Consider the following 15,684-nt stretch of genomic DNA (forward strand, 5'->3'; position numbering starts at 1 on the left):
ATGTGTTATAAAGTTATGAAGTTTAAAAAATTGGCCATGCTCTCTTCAATAAAATAATGAAGCATCCTTTCTTTTTAACCAGAGCTTAACAGAGGTAAGTTAAAATCTGACATCAGTATTTGCAGGATAGCTATATGTCGGTTTCTTTCAGAGGACACTGACCATTTCAACTATCAAGCTGTCAAAATCAGAAAAACAAGGAACAAAAACTTCAGCTTGCTATGTTTATATTCCCATTAAAATGTCTAAAGTCATTGCCCTTCTATTCTTCCATAAGTCATGTGAATATGACCTTAAAATATATTTTAAAAATAATAAAATGTGGCCACCAGGATATTGTGGGTTCAGGAAGGAGTGGTCATTAGTGTCAAATGTTGCCGAGAGGTTGCGGAGAGTGTGGGGTACGTCTGCCCTCCTCCAGCTACAGCAGGGAAAAGGAGAACCAATTCCACATCTGCCTAAGGCTGATGAAGCAGAGGTCGGACACACCGGCTCACCACCCTTTTTTATATTATTATGGCATCAATCGATAGCACCCAACTTCGCTGTGGGGTTCAAAGAGGCAGTTTCTGCTCCACTGAGATGCACAGTCGAGGGAACCCTAAGGAGCACGTCTGCTCTGTCCCGGGGGCTCTGAGTTGAGACTGACTCCACAGTGGCAGTGTGTTAGGCAACCAAATGAAGTTCGGGGCTGCAGTAGTTAGGGACCTCACTGCTACCTGGCAGGCTGGGGTAGATGCAAGCAGCTAAGAAAAGTGTGCCAGGCAGGGTTGCTGTAAAGGTGGTGTGCAGATTGGAAAGCAGACAGGTGGTGTGCAGATTGGGGAACGGGGAGGGAGGGGAAAAAAAAAGAGGACCTGATGCAAGGGGCTTAAGTGGAGAGCAAATGCCTTGAGAATGATTGGGGCAGGGAATGTATGGATGTGCTTTATACAATTGATGTATGTATATGTATGGATTGTGATAAGAGTTGTACGAGTCCCTAATAAAATGTAAAAACAGAAAAGAGGAGAAAAAAATGATTAGGGCAAAGACTGTACAGATGTGCTTTATACAATTGATGTATGTATATGTATGAACTGTGATAAGAATTGTATGAGCCCCAATAAATTGTTAAAAAAAAAGATTGCATAGCAGTGTGTGACAAAAAGGACCTGATTTGTGGCAGACGGGGTACACCTGCTTACACATGCAGCTATCTCAGTGTGCCAGTTTTGGGCAAAAAAAAAAAAAAAGAGCATGCCTCTCTTGCCCCACACACCTTACTCACCTGACCTTGACCTCTTTTTGTTTCCTCAAATGAAGAAAGACATGAAAGGACAGAGATTTGACAGTGTTGAAGAGGTGAAGAAATAAACTAGGGAGGTGCTGTCAGTCATCCAAAGAGATGAGTTTGAAAAACATTTCCAAGATTGGAATCACAGATTTAACAAATGGATTAAGTGTATTGGAGAGTATTTGAAGGTGATACGGTTGTTTTGTTTAAAAAATTTTTTAGTTCATAGCTTTGAAAAAAAATTCGAGTTTTCTGGAGGGTAACCCTTTGTAAGTCCATCTTACACCATCATTTTCTTATCTATCCCTCCCTTGCTCCTCGCACACCCTTTAGCATTAGACGAAGTGTTCATTAAAAAGGATCAATGAAAGCAACTGACCAAAGGAACTGATGAACGTGGAACATACTGGCTCCTTGCCACTTGCAAGCGGGTACCCTGTGGCCTCTCCCAACCTACATCAAGGAGGACACAAAGCAGGACCAAAGTTGGTGGTAATGCTGGCCCTAAACTAATCTGTGGTACTAATGCAGACTTGCAGGTGATTTTGCAGCCCATTCTGGGAGTGAGTGTAGGCCAACGGGGATCATTAGACACCATGTATTGTTTGCTTAGTCTTCTGGAAACAAAAAAGATTGGAGTAGGAAGGGCCTTTGGTCACCCACACTTAAGTCAGAAAGTCCTTCTTAACCAAATTGCTTAAAGACTAGTGGTGACAACAAATGTCTTATATGCAAATTAGAGAGGTCCACATGTACATGTGAAAGTTGCAGTGAAGGAGATCACGAGGTGTCGAGGGGATCCGGGATCAGGCATCATCAGAACAAAAACTCTTACCACAGAGAATGAAGGGGCAAGTGCAGAGTGGAGACCCAAGGCCCATTTGTCGGCCACTGGAGATCCCCTCACAGAGGGGTCTAGGAGAGGAAAGAGTCAGTCACTCAGGGTGCGATGTAGCACCGATGAAGAACACAGTTTTCCCCAGATCCTAAATGCTTCCTCCCCGCCAACTACCATGATCCGAATTCTACCTTGCAGGTCTGGATAGAGCAGAGGATGCACACTAGTGCAGATAGGAGCTGGAGACACAGGGAATCCTGGGCGGATGATACCTTCAGGACCAGGGGTGTGAGGGGCGATACTGGGAGGTTAGAGGGTGAGTGGGTTGGAAAGAGGGAACCGATTACAAGGATCGACATGTGACCTCCTCCCTGGGAGATAGACAACAGAAAAGGGGGAGAAGGGAGACACCAGACAGGGCAAGATATGACAAAATAATCTATAAATTATCAAGGGCTCATGTGGTAGTGGGGAGCGGGGAGGGAGGGGGAAAAAGGAGGACCTGATGCAAAGGGCTTAAGTGGAGAGCAAATGCTTTGAAAATGATGAGGGTAAAGAATGCACAGATGTGCTTTACATAATTGATGTATGTATGGATTGTGATAAGAGTTGTATGAGTCCCTAATAAAATGTCTTTTTTTTAAAGAAAGAAAATTGCAGTGAAGGAGAAGTACAGCAAAAACAAAGCCAGAGTAAGTCTAATACTGCTTCCTTACCAAATGCTCTGCTAGTCCCAGGTAGACTAGAGAAGCAAATCCAGACACTCATGTGTGTAAGAAAGAGTTTTATATCAAAAACCAATCATATATTGAGAAAATCGCCTAGCCCAGTCCAGATCAGGTCCATAAGGTCGATATTAGCCCATAAATCCAATACTAGTCCATAAATTTGCCTTCAGACTCGTGCAGCACATGCAATGATGCGGAAAGCAGGATGATCACAGGTGAGGGGGTGAAAAGTCTTGTAGATCAAGTGGCAGTGGAAGCACCTCAGTGCTGGCTGCCATCCGCGTGGCTTCATATGGCTTGTCAACAGGAATGTCAAAGCAGAGAGAGACAGACAGACAGGCCCGCCTCTTCTGATGGTAGAATCCAGGGAGAGGTCCCCAGAAGCCTCAGGAGAAGGCCACGCCCACAAGGAGGGCTCATCAGGCCGTGACCTGATTCACAGGCTAGGCTCCAGCCCATCACTCTTTTATCAAGTTGACATGAGATTGTGTAACTACCACAAAGTGTCTAAGAAACAGCATCATTATTTCTTTTGAGAGCTCAGAGCAAGTGTTAATATGCCCTCCTCCTTGTTAAGTTGCAGTTTGCAGACATCTGACAACATCCTAGTTCGCCTCCTCTTGGCACTGGTTTGTCAAATGTTATTTATACATTTAACACCTTGCTTTGTTCTACAAGGTATCTGAAGCAGTTTAACATCTCCCTTTGAAAAAACAGCATCCACAAAGATCCTATGTTCTTCAAACTCAAGCACTCACAGCCAATGACTCAATGCTGACTCACAGCGACCCCCTGTGGGTTTCTGGGATTGTAACTGAGAGAGCAGGGTCTTTCTCCAGAGAAGCTGTTGGCGGTTTCAAACAGCCGACCATGCAGCTTACATGGCAAAATGTAATCACACCAACAAGGGCTCCTAAACTCAAGCACAGTGTCATCAAATTCAAATATAAAAATAACTGAGTATGTCTCTCTTCAGTTATACAGAGTCTCATTTATAGAGAATCACTAAGGATGAAATATTACTTGCCATTTCTCATGCTAGCTTCTCTCACCTGTGTCCAAAAATATTTTTACCCAAATAAAAAAAGTCTCTGATGACATCAAAAGCTACACCCTCAGCTTTCTTTTAATTTCACAGGGTCATACCAACTGCTTAAGTGGAAAAACTGTATCATGAAATTCTACACGGGAAAAAAAACTTTTAAGTACAGATAGGAATTTTCTCTAAGATTTGTAATTAACAAGGTACAAAAGAATATCATCTATTACCATTCCTGCTTAATATAGATATAGAGGCTTATGCAAACTGGCTGGGGAAGAATATGTAAGAAACTGTTAGCTAGCTGTCTCGGGGGAGAACAACTGGAGGTGTGGGAGACAAGAAGAGAAGTAGCAGGTTTTGTACTGTTTTGGTGCTCTGTATATGTAACCTCACAAAATATAATTTTTGTAAAAAGAGAATGGAGCGTGGAAGGAGAGATGTATATGGAGAAAAGGAGGCCGAGCTTTGATGAACAGAGTGAAGGAGTTTGTTTTTCTCTTTAGGACTTTCCAGCTATATTCCACTTAGCCACAACTGGGTTGGGAATCCTCCGTCAGATCTCATGAAGAACCCTTCTAGGAGCACACACACTAGGGATGTTTCTGCCTGCGTGGCTTTCTCTTATTAAATGCTAATTGTCCTAAATATAAATTTGGAAATTCCCTTTTGCAACCACATGCAGCTACAAACATCTTACTATCCCCATTACACCAAGTGAAAACCACCAGTCCAAGGTGAACTGACACCATCAAAAGCCACGCTGTCTGCTTTCTTTTAATTTAACACGGTCACACCAACTGCCGAACTGGAAGAAATCTGACAATGATAACGTGCTATCTTGCTAATAAAATAGGTCCGACTTCTTAGTTTTAAGGCTACTCCCGTGTGTCACTCCCCCACACACAAGGAATAAAGGGCACGCTATGCTGAATTTAATTATACATTGAATAAGTGTGGTATCCCTAGCTAACAAGGCAAATTGAAGCCTTTAGTTCTGGATGCAGCTTATTTCAAGATTTTACAATTTTACTACTTAGGAGCAAGTCCTATGGAGGTGTTATCTCGCCATTTATATTTGCACAACACTTATGATATCGCTATCACACTCTTAAAATAAAAGAAAAGCCCATGCCACATCTTCAGACTGATATAATGCTACAGAATCTATTTTTATTTCTAGAAATAAACATTAAAATAAATCTGTATTGCTCACTTGATTCTAATAATGCTGAACATTAAAAAGAAAAAAAGGTAAATGATCTTTTTTAAAGTCTCGGGTATCAGAAAAGCAGAAGTTTTAATCACCTGGTTTTAAAATTAGGCACTATCAAATGTATCATCCTGAAATTCAAACAACAGAGGCTTTTAATGACAAAATTATTGTGCTATTAATTTTCTATTAAATTGTGGTTTATTAGCTTGTTACTTGACAGATTAGTCTGTACAAAGAACAAATTTAGTGGTGCATTTAATGAGGCAAGAAGGTAGAAGGATAAACATGAAAAGCTTATTTTACATTGTAGTGCACGAGCTATTTGATAATTCTAACCTAGTACAAAAGAAAGCTTCTCTCTAGATTGATCACGGTTCAGTTAACATCACTGAATATCTAATACCTCCAACTCAATTAATTCTCACCTGATTAAGATCAGACTGATATTCAAACTAAATCATCTCTCCAGTCAAGTAGAAATCAATATTTCTGATTTTACTTTTAAATTACAATAGAATATAAAATGCATGCATCTTCAATATGCCAAGAGTAGCTTTTCTAGTCTAGCCTACCATGGCATGGATAACACAGTTGATTAAAGAATTATTCTAATTTGAGCACCAATATATAGGAGAGTCTGATTAATTTGAACACAGAAATGGAATAAAGTAATTAAATATATCTTATACAGGGGCAAATAGAAAATTGACATAAACTAAACTTGACTTCTTAAACACAAACCTCACTATTTATCAGCTCAAGTAGTTAGGGATACAGTTTTACTACGGATTGACTGCTCCCTGGGACAAGCTTTGTTTCCGGCGCAGATTCTAGGTGGGAAAGAAACAGCCTTGTTGGGGCTAACCTCTTTGAACGCTCCCCTCAAAAGTATGCATATGTAAAACCATCGATTTTTCTCCTGCACAACTTTTCCAAAAAAGCAGGACCTGTCGACACATCCTTCTTGAACATAACAAAATGCTTACATGCAAGACGGTTTTAAAAAGTTCAGGAAGAAATTAAGTGAAAGGATAATGGAGTTTTTCCACAAACTCTTTGTAATTCGTACTGGAAGGGAAGATAAAATGGATTTTGCTCACTTTTTACTCTTTCATTCCTCAACTCTCTTCAAATTGAAGATGGAGGGGAAGAGGTAAAGCCATTTAATTGGCTAGATTAATTGAATAGTAATTATTGCTTCTTGACTTTGCTAAGCAAAATTTAGTAATTCATGTGAAAAATAACCAAAGTATTTTAAATGTTAAATAATCCAGTTAAGAAAGTAAAACCACAGGTAAATACATTATGTAATAGAATTGAAAATACAATTTATAAAAGAGTACTTAGTGTGTGCCCAACATTGTGTGTATTACAGTATATATTATGGATATATAATTTATAAAAACTTTATAAGCAATGATAGTTTATAAAAAGACTTTATCTTATACATAAAATAAATATTTGTTATATACAGTTTCTAAATCTCATAAACTAGGCTATTCACCATACGTCAAATATTCATAGACTTAACTTAGATAAACATCTTCTAGTATGTTAGAGATATCATCTTAGAAAAGAGTACAAGGGGCCAAAAATTACACAAATTAACCCGAAAACACAAATAACTTCAAAATTGTATATCCTACAAGAAATAGTCAGAAAGGGTACTTGTAAAACTTAAGAAAAGGACATGAAAATTAAAACTTGGTAAAACAAAATTTCTTTAAAGGCTTGTAGGATCTAAGACAAGGCTACTTATTCAACTTACAGTAGTGTCACTTGCAAGTAAAAAAACACAAATGAAGATTCTTCACTTTCATAATAGGTGACATTCCTAGTTTGCTTGAACCACACATACAGTTAGTTGACTTTCTTACGATTAAATTGCTTTTGGAGCAATCCTTCTCTCAATACACACGGACACACGGGCCCACATAGTGCAAGCAGAAGAGTAGCAAAGAGGTACACACACATGCTCGGGTCTAAAGGTGCCCTTTGAAGGCCTCAGTAGCGGCTGCCTCCCAGGACTGGAAGCAGTGTCACCACTGCTGGGCATTTATCAACATCTCTACAATGGGAAACTTTTAAAAATGTGAAATCTCAGGATTTTAAATGGGTTTGCTGACACTTTTCTGAGCAGATGCAAAGCAATAGGCCTGCCAACTGAAGACAGGCTGGTGGTTTGTCGTCTGCTTTAGGGGCTTTCTTGTACCTTCAATTCTAGAATGAGTACGTGCACGTGGTGTACCTTTGGAAGCCACTTTCGTGCACTCTGCAGCTACTAAAGCAGCAGTCTCTAATTATTCTACACAGCATCGCGGTCTTACAGACGGGGGGAAAGGGGGACTTGTCCTGCCTCTATTCCACAGCCCCAGGCCTACTTCCCGGGCCTCATGAGGCCAGCTCAGCCATGCTGTGCGTCCTACATCTATTTCCTTCCAGCCATCAAAGCGGGTCCCTGATATGTCCTTGAAGGGCACATTGCATGTACTCGACTTGTGTACCAGTTGGTGAACCTCTTCTTCAAAGGAGTGCCGTTGATGCAGTGGTTAAGCGCTCAGCTGCCAGCCTAAAGGCTGGCTGTTCATCACAAGTATCAAGAAGCACAACAGTTAGGACAATGTTCTTTCTGAATGGCTGCTGCATTTATAAATCAGTCATCGTTCTTGTCTTCTAATTGTAAGAAATATCCAGTGGAGCAAGCAGTGCCACGCTACACATAAAATCAAACATTACAATATAAAGTAGCAAACATTACATTATAAAGTAAAACATTCCTTTTGGGGGAGAAGTACAAGAAGGTTCACATGGGAGGAAAGGCTGGATGGTCAGTGACAGCATGCTCAGTGGCTGAAATGGAGTGCGGAGAAGAAAAGGACGCCCAGAGGCTACGAGAAAAGTTCCCAAGGGATTCTTCCGCATTCGGATAAGTGAATGACAGAGTCCCATGCAACGTAAAGCAACGATCATTATTATGTTGTTACTAAGTAACCTAAAAGCAGTCTGTATGTGTAAGTGATGGCACTCAGAACTGTTTGAAATCTTTTTAATGATAAGACATTGCTGGAATTCAAGGAAATGTGTGTTAAATATCCCCATGCAAAAAAGCATTAAGAAAAATATGCAAAAGCACAAAGTTGGCCTTAAGGTGCCACATATGAATTTTACTTTTGTTCTCTACCTCATTAATAACTTTCACTGAAACATTAAAAATGGACAATAAAGCACAGCTCACTCCAGGATTTAAATTTTTCATTTTTAAGAACAGAAGAAAACAGAGAAGGTGGCTGCCAGAGTCCTATTTGTTAGATTCCACAAAGAATATTTTTAATTTAAAAAGAGAATGTCAACAGGGTTGATTGAAATAAAGAGAAATAAATTAATGCTAAATAATTACTAAGGAAGTTTTGTTTATGGAAATGAATAATTCAGTGTTTTACAAAGCAAATTCAAACAGCAGCTGCTTTGCTGACATTAAGCTAAAAAGAGCTTTCTCAAAATAATACAAACTTCAAAACTAGCAAATCATCATATTTTTTTATGTCAAGTGGGAAGTAGTTTATTTCCGGTATTAGCATAAAAGATTGCACGGTTACAATGGTAATAAAGTAACCATTTAAAGATCCTTGGCTTTCCACTTTTCATGGGAGGTATCTGCCACATTCTAGTTAACTGCATAATCCCTTCTCGGCCTTTTGGCTCAGATCAAGTGTAGTATCTAGTTAACTGAATATATATGAATAATTCCTGGTCTGATAAGTCTTTTAACAGCTGGGGGTGGGAAGGTGCAGTGAAAGGGAATAATTCAGATTTTCAACAATCTGTTCACAAGCCTCTACTTGGTCCTAGATTTTATTCGGATCTCAAGATGAATCCAGTGCCTGCTATTTAATTCCCTGCAGTCCTATTTGTCTCTAAAGTATTTATTCTCATGGATCAGGAAGGAACTCTTCCTTTACCTTCAGAAAGAAAAGAACTCAAACATGCAAAACAAACACGAAAGTGTTCATATTAATTTTTACTTTTAATTCTTTATTTAAATTTAATTCTTAAAAAAGCAGTTTTACAAAGGAGCTGACAAACAAATTAAAAAACTAAAATGTTACACCTAGCCTCAAAGATCAATATGAAGTTAAAATAAGTCTATTTGTAAAATAAGACTAGCGGAAAACCAGACTGCTTATATAAAACATTTTTAAAGATTATATGAGTATCGTCGATTGCTAACTGCAATCTATAGCTCATTAATGGATCATGAAAATGTAGTGGATTCTGAAAAGCATTTTCCTTTTTCTTGGTTAAATAGGAAATAGAGTGGATTAGCACATCATCTCCATAAATATGCACACAAAAATGAAAATATGTATCACAGTTGGGGAAAAAGTTTTAAATATAAAGGAAAAAAGTAGCATAATTAGTCAATCTGATGCTATTATCTTCATGCCTTGTCAAGTTGATTCTGACTCATAGTAATCCTAAAAATCAAAAGCAATACCTGCCTCACAGGGTTTCTAAAGCAGCCCTAGTGGTGCTTGGAGCCAAGTGTTAAGACTGCTGATGCACAGCTGGCGGTTCAAGGCCAGCAGCTGCTCCACATGAAAAAGGTGAGGCTGTCTGCCCCCTGTAAAGATTTACAGTCTTGGAAACCCTGTATAAGTGAGAAAAGGCTGTAAACATTTTGGGGTGGGGGGCAGGGAGGGGCCTGTAATCTTTACAGACGCAGATTGTTCCACTTTTATCCCAGAATGGCTGATGGGTCTGAACCACTCACTGTTCATTTAGCCCCCAAACTCTGAAGTCACCAAGGCACCAACCCAAACTCGGTGCCATCGAGGTGATTCCAATTCTGATTCATGGGAACTCTATCTTTATAGTTTCCAAGATTATAAATCTTTATGGTGGCAGACATCCTTGTCTTTCCCCGCTGCCTGAGAACATAAAACTAATCCTGAAGTTTCTAATTCTATACACGGCATACTGAAGAACATCTATAAGCAAAATGGACATTAAAAAATTGCTGAAGAAAAGACTAAATTCCAGGGCTATATTCTTACAACCAAGGCAGACGGTAAGTCCACCAGTGATGAAGAGAGAGCTACCGCTTAACGCCAAGGCAAAAGTACTTACTATTTTTGTGGGAATCGGGGCTTAATCTTAAAATGTAACGAAAATGAAGGGAAAGACTGGAGACAAATAAAATGACTTAACATTAAAATCTTAAAGCAAAAATGAGTTAAGGTTAGAATGAATCCACTGGAAAAACATTATTTAAAAGGGGTATTTTCTGGGGTGGCAAAGTGTGAAAAACATTCTTCATTCTTTCCAGAAGGCTGCAAGGGATTTTTGTTTTTGTGAAAATTAAAACAAGCTAGGCATCTTGGCCATTTCTCCATGGCAAAGAGAAGAAGGAGAAGGCTAGCTCAGTTCATAGCTCGGATCTCACTTCTAATCTAATTAGTTTCCTAAGTAGTAACGACACATGAATATTTTATAGATTACACACACATTATTGTATAGAAATAACCGCATTAGTGTGTGCTTAGAACCTAACTTTTATAACTTATGGAGTCAATGAAAACAGACATATTTCATAGGGAAGATGAGGGAAACCAGAGACCTTAGGTTAACAGGATGCCTTTTTCTTATTTCAGAAAAAAAAATGGATGACTGAGCAAATTAAGGATTTAAATTAATTTTGGCACATCTATTTTATTAGGCTTCCATTTGTTTTTAAAAGCACAATCAAAGCATTTCCTTCTTTTCTAATGTGCATGTCACATCTTCATCTTACTCATTCTGTGGAATCTTATGAAAAATTCCCGCACACCTTTCTGACACAAATAAATTACAAACTTATTTTCCTGTATTTTGGAAGAGAGGAATTGATTTCATGTGCCAGAAAATAAACAGCACTCCAAAATTTAGGCATTAAACTACCCAAGTTACAACTTTTGGGAGATTATCTGTAAGAAAAGAAAGGCATTAGGAAAAGATTTTGCATATTAAGGAAAAGCATTTGCTTGCACAAGGAGAAACTGCACAAGGATTCGAGACTGCAGTACCAGCCATACAGATTTCTTGTAAAAAGCTCCTGCGCTGAATTGCCCGCAGCTGGCACTTCGTGTACCGTTAATGGCACGCACTAAGAAGGTGCCATAGCAATTGCTCTGTGAACAGATAGTGACATTGTAGAGGCTTTGTCCAGTTAACAGTTAAAAAAAGAAACCAAACAAACAGCAATTATTCTCTTCGCTTATTTGATCGCCACACGATGCAAATTCAAATATAATCTCTTAATAAAATCAACATATTTTATAAAACTAAATAGGTTTTCGTGTTAAAGATGAAACTTTCCAAACATGATGTGCTTTGTTTTAAAATTTCATTTTAATGCCTTAAAGTAAAAAACTTGAGTGTTAAAACAAATTTTTATTTAAAGATGTGTTTCTGTTCCTGGATATCCACACGCATCTACCTCAAACTCAGTGTCAGCAAGATTCTTGAAAATGACTTGAAATCAAATTCTTGGCATCTTCTTCCTTTTCCTTAATCTTCTCTTCAACCACTAAGTCCGCTGTATCCTTTGAACTGCTTCCCACTCTCACTGCCACCTTCCTAAAACTGAACCTCTCCTAGTTCTAGCTTAAATCAAAGAAAAATTTCTTCTGTCTATAAGGTCATCTTCTCCAATAAGTCTGAGCCCACTTTTTTTTTTTATCTTTTATGTTGACCGAGGCAAGAAAAGAAAAACTGGACAAGACTGAAAGGATTTAAGAATAATGAGACTGCATTCTCTTTCCAAACTTACTTACTTAGCCTTATCCAATGCAGCATTTTGTTTAAGGACTTAGTAACAAATCATTAAAGGCAGAATGAGTGTGTGTGTGTGTGTGTGTGTGTACATATATAAAACAAGATAAATCCAAAACCAAACTCATTGCCATCAAGCCGATTCGGACACATAGCAATCCTATAGGACATGGGAGAACTGCCTCTGTGGGTTTCCAAGACTGTAACTCTTCACAGGAGTAGAAAGCCCTGTCTTTCTCCTGAGAAGAGCAGCTGCTGATTTCAAACTGCTGATCTTCCAGTTAGCAGCCTAAAGTATAACCCTTACGCTCCCAGGGTCTTCCAAGATACAAGGCAGATTTGATAATAATCTCAATGATGTGCAAAACCCCAGAAATTAAAACAAAACGATGAAATTTCTCAGAGGTAAATGCAAATTTCTGTACTTAAAGTTGCAGGTTTGGGGTTTTTAAAAATAACTTTTCAAAGAAATTTTAGAGTGGCAGATGACATAGTGCAATATGATCCAAATATACAAGGAAACACTGCAGAAAGCAGACAATTCTGACTCATCATGAACCTACAGGATACAGAGCTGCCACTCGGGTTTTTGAGAGTGGAAATCTTTAAAGGAGCAGAAAACCTCACTTTTCTCCTGCAGAGCAGCTAGTGGTTTCAAACTGCTGACCTTGCAGTTAGCAGCCAAGCAAAATCACCTTGACCACCAGGGCTCCTTAAAAAGCAGAACAGACACAGTTAAAATTTTATTCACACACTGAAAGTAATCATGGTAATAGGGTGGAGGGTGGGATTCTTGCAAACAGAAAAACAAGGTGCAGTAGACAAGAACTATGATAGAAGCTGCTGAACAGGACAACCGATTTCCCAGCCTTGTGTTCTCCACATTCCTGTGTAATCCTCTCTATTCGAGGATAAGCGGAACCTAGTAACTTAGTTCTAGTCAAAGAATATGCCAATGCCCATGAGATGTCACGTTTATGATCCAATTACTAAAGATTGTCTTGTCTCTTTGCTGCTTTTTGGTTTTGCTTTTGGTTTTTGTTTTCAATCGCTTTATTAGGGGCTCATACAACTTTTATCACAATCCATATGTGTAAAGCACATCTGTACTTTCATTGCCCTCATCATTCTCAAAGCATCCACTCTCCACCCAAGCCCCTGGCATCAGCGCCTCATTTTCCCCTCCCTCCCACCTCCCCACTCCCTCATGATCCCTTGATAATTTATAGATTATTATTTAGTCATATCTTTCACTGTCTAATGTCTTCCTTCACCTACTTTTATGTTGTCTGTCCCCCAGGGAGGAGGTTATATGTAGATACGTGTAATTGGTTCCCGTTTTCTACCCCACCCTCTCTCCACACTCCCAGTATCGCCACTCTCACTACTGGTCCTGAAAGGATCCTCTGTCCTGGATTCCCTGTGTTTCCAGTTCCTATCTGTACTAGTGTACATCCTCTGGTCTAGCCAGATTTGTAAGGTAGAATTGGGATCATGATAGAGGGGAGGCAGAAAGGAAAGGAGGAAGCATTTAGGAACTAGAGGAAAGTTGTGTTTCATCATTGCTACATCGCACCCTGACTGGCTCGTCTCCTCCCTGAGACCCTTCTGTAAGGGGATGTCCAGTGGCCTACAAATGGGCTTGGGGGTCTCCACTTGGCTTACCATTGGCAAAGAGCTGAACTGGCCTTAGGACAACAGTTAGGCAGAGAGGAAGGCTGTCAGGAAACAGAATGCTTCCACCAATGAGTGAGCTTGAAAGAAGATCCTTCACATCCTTTGTCATTGTGTCGAGTGACTTCTCACAAAGCGAGCCTCTGTGTGACAGAACAAAACACGCCCTGGTCCTGTGCCATCTCACAATTCTTCTTGTCAGAGCTCATCACTGCAGCAGCTGTGTCAACTCCTCCTGTACAGGGCCTGCCTCTTCGCTGCGGCTCCACTTTTATCAAGCATGGTGTCAGGGACTCGTCTCTCATGAAAACATGTCCAAAGTCCATGAGTGCAATCTCATCATCCTTCCTTCTTAGGGGCATGCTGCCGGCACCTCTTCTAAGACGCCTCTTTGTTCTTCTGGCGGCCACAATACTTTCAATATTTTTTGCCAGCATGATGATTCAAAGGCATCAATTCTCACCCTTCCTTGATCAATGTCCACTTTCGAAGGTATGTGAGGCAACTGAAACTAACAAGGCGTGGGTCAGAGAGACGCACCATGGTCCTCAAAGTGACACGGTGGCTCTTCAATCCTGCACAAGAGGTCGTGTGCAGCACATTAACCCAATGCAGTGTGTCATTCGATCTCTTTCACTCCTGCCTCAATGTGCACCGATTCTGGATCCAAGCAAGATGACATCCTTGACCATTTTCATCTTTTCTGTTTACCACGATGTGACCTATCCTTCTAGTTGTGAAGATTTGGTTTTTCTTTAGACTGAGTTGTAATCCATATTGCAGGCTGCAATCGCTGACCTTCATCGACAAGCGCTTTGAGTCCTCCTCCCTTTCAATGCTGTGCCGTCTTTTTAGGGCAGGTGTAGTAGCCTTTCTCCAATCCTGACACTGCGTTCTTCAGACAGTCCTGCGTTTCTGACTCTGTGCCAGCATACAGACTGCGTCTGTGTGGTGCGAGGGTACAGCCCGGACACACCCTCCTTGATTTTGATCCACGCAGTACTCCCTTGTGCTAGTCACACAACTGCCTCTGGACTCATATGCAGGTTCAGACCCTCAATCGTAGCCTTCCGAGAGACCGTAAAGCACAGGGCCCACCTAAGTCATGACCAGTTTCTGCCCAAAGAAATTCTGAAATAATAAATGTGTGCTATTTTAAGTCATAATTTTGGAATAATTTGTTATATGACAATTAAAATCTTTCTTTAGTGATATCCTAGAGGGAGAAACCCCCCCAAAAGAAGAGAAAATATACCTAAAAGGGTAAGTTTTTTGACATAAGAACTGAATCTATAAATAAAAAATAATTCAATTTCTCCTAGAAAGAATTGATACAAGACAGTCAACCCATAAGATATATCCTAATTATGTTACAAGGCTTTCTATTCCTGTAAATAGTTACGAGTCTCTGAAACCCACAGGGATAATTTTACCCTGTTTTATAGGGTTGCTATGAGTGAGCATCGACGTGACGGTAGTAGGTTTGAATTATGGCAGAATGTGGGAGTCAGTGGAGGGTGGGGATGAAAATCAGGCTGGACTCAGAATTCCCAGAGCAGCAATCAATGTGACAAATTTTAAGGCAGCATGTACAAGGTTATAGGAAGAAACTATGATATGACCTTGAGGATATTATACTGAGCTTATGTTTGTTCAAGCAGCCCTGGTGGACATAGCGGGTAGGTGTTGACTACTAACCACAGATGCCTGGGGAAAAGATGAAGCTGTCTGCCCCCAACAAGATTTACAGTCTCAGAAACTCTATGGAAACGTCAGCACTGTCCTACGGGAGTGCTAGAAGGAGTCCTGGTGACACCGTGTACTACTAGTTGGGCTGATAACCACCGATGAGCGGTTTGAAATCACTAGCCACTCGGTGGGAAAAAGATAAGGCTGTCTATTCTTGTAAAAGTTAGTGTCTCAGAAATCCACAGGCACAGTTCCACTCTGCCTGGCAGAGTCACCGTAAGTTGGAACCAACTCACTGGCAGTGAGCTGGTTTTAGTGTGGAGTTGGGTTTGGTTTTATAGGTAGCTGTGAGTCAGAATTAACTCAATGGTAATAGTTATAATGCCAATCAAGAGCCCTTGGGTGCAGTAAAGA

The 15,684-nt window shown here is 40.0% G+C and overlaps 1 protein-coding gene and 1 pseudogene across 2 annotated transcripts in view; one reads left to right on the plus strand and one right to left on the minus strand.

The window, feature by feature from the left end:
- Positions 1 to 15,684, minus strand: part of CMC1 (C-X9-C motif containing 1) — an 81,926-nt gene that overhangs the window by 17,871 nt on the left and 48,371 nt on the right. The window lies entirely within an intron of this gene.
- On the plus strand, positions 8,777 to 9,015 carry LOC142447400 (U2 spliceosomal RNA; annotated as a pseudogene).

The sequence above is a fragment of the Tenrec ecaudatus genome, chromosome 4 (genome assembly GCF_050624435.1).
Source record: "Tenrec ecaudatus isolate mTenEca1 chromosome 4, mTenEca1.hap1, whole genome shotgun sequence".
Classification (NCBI taxonomy): domain Eukaryota; kingdom Metazoa; phylum Chordata; class Mammalia; order Afrosoricida; family Tenrecidae; genus Tenrec; species Tenrec ecaudatus.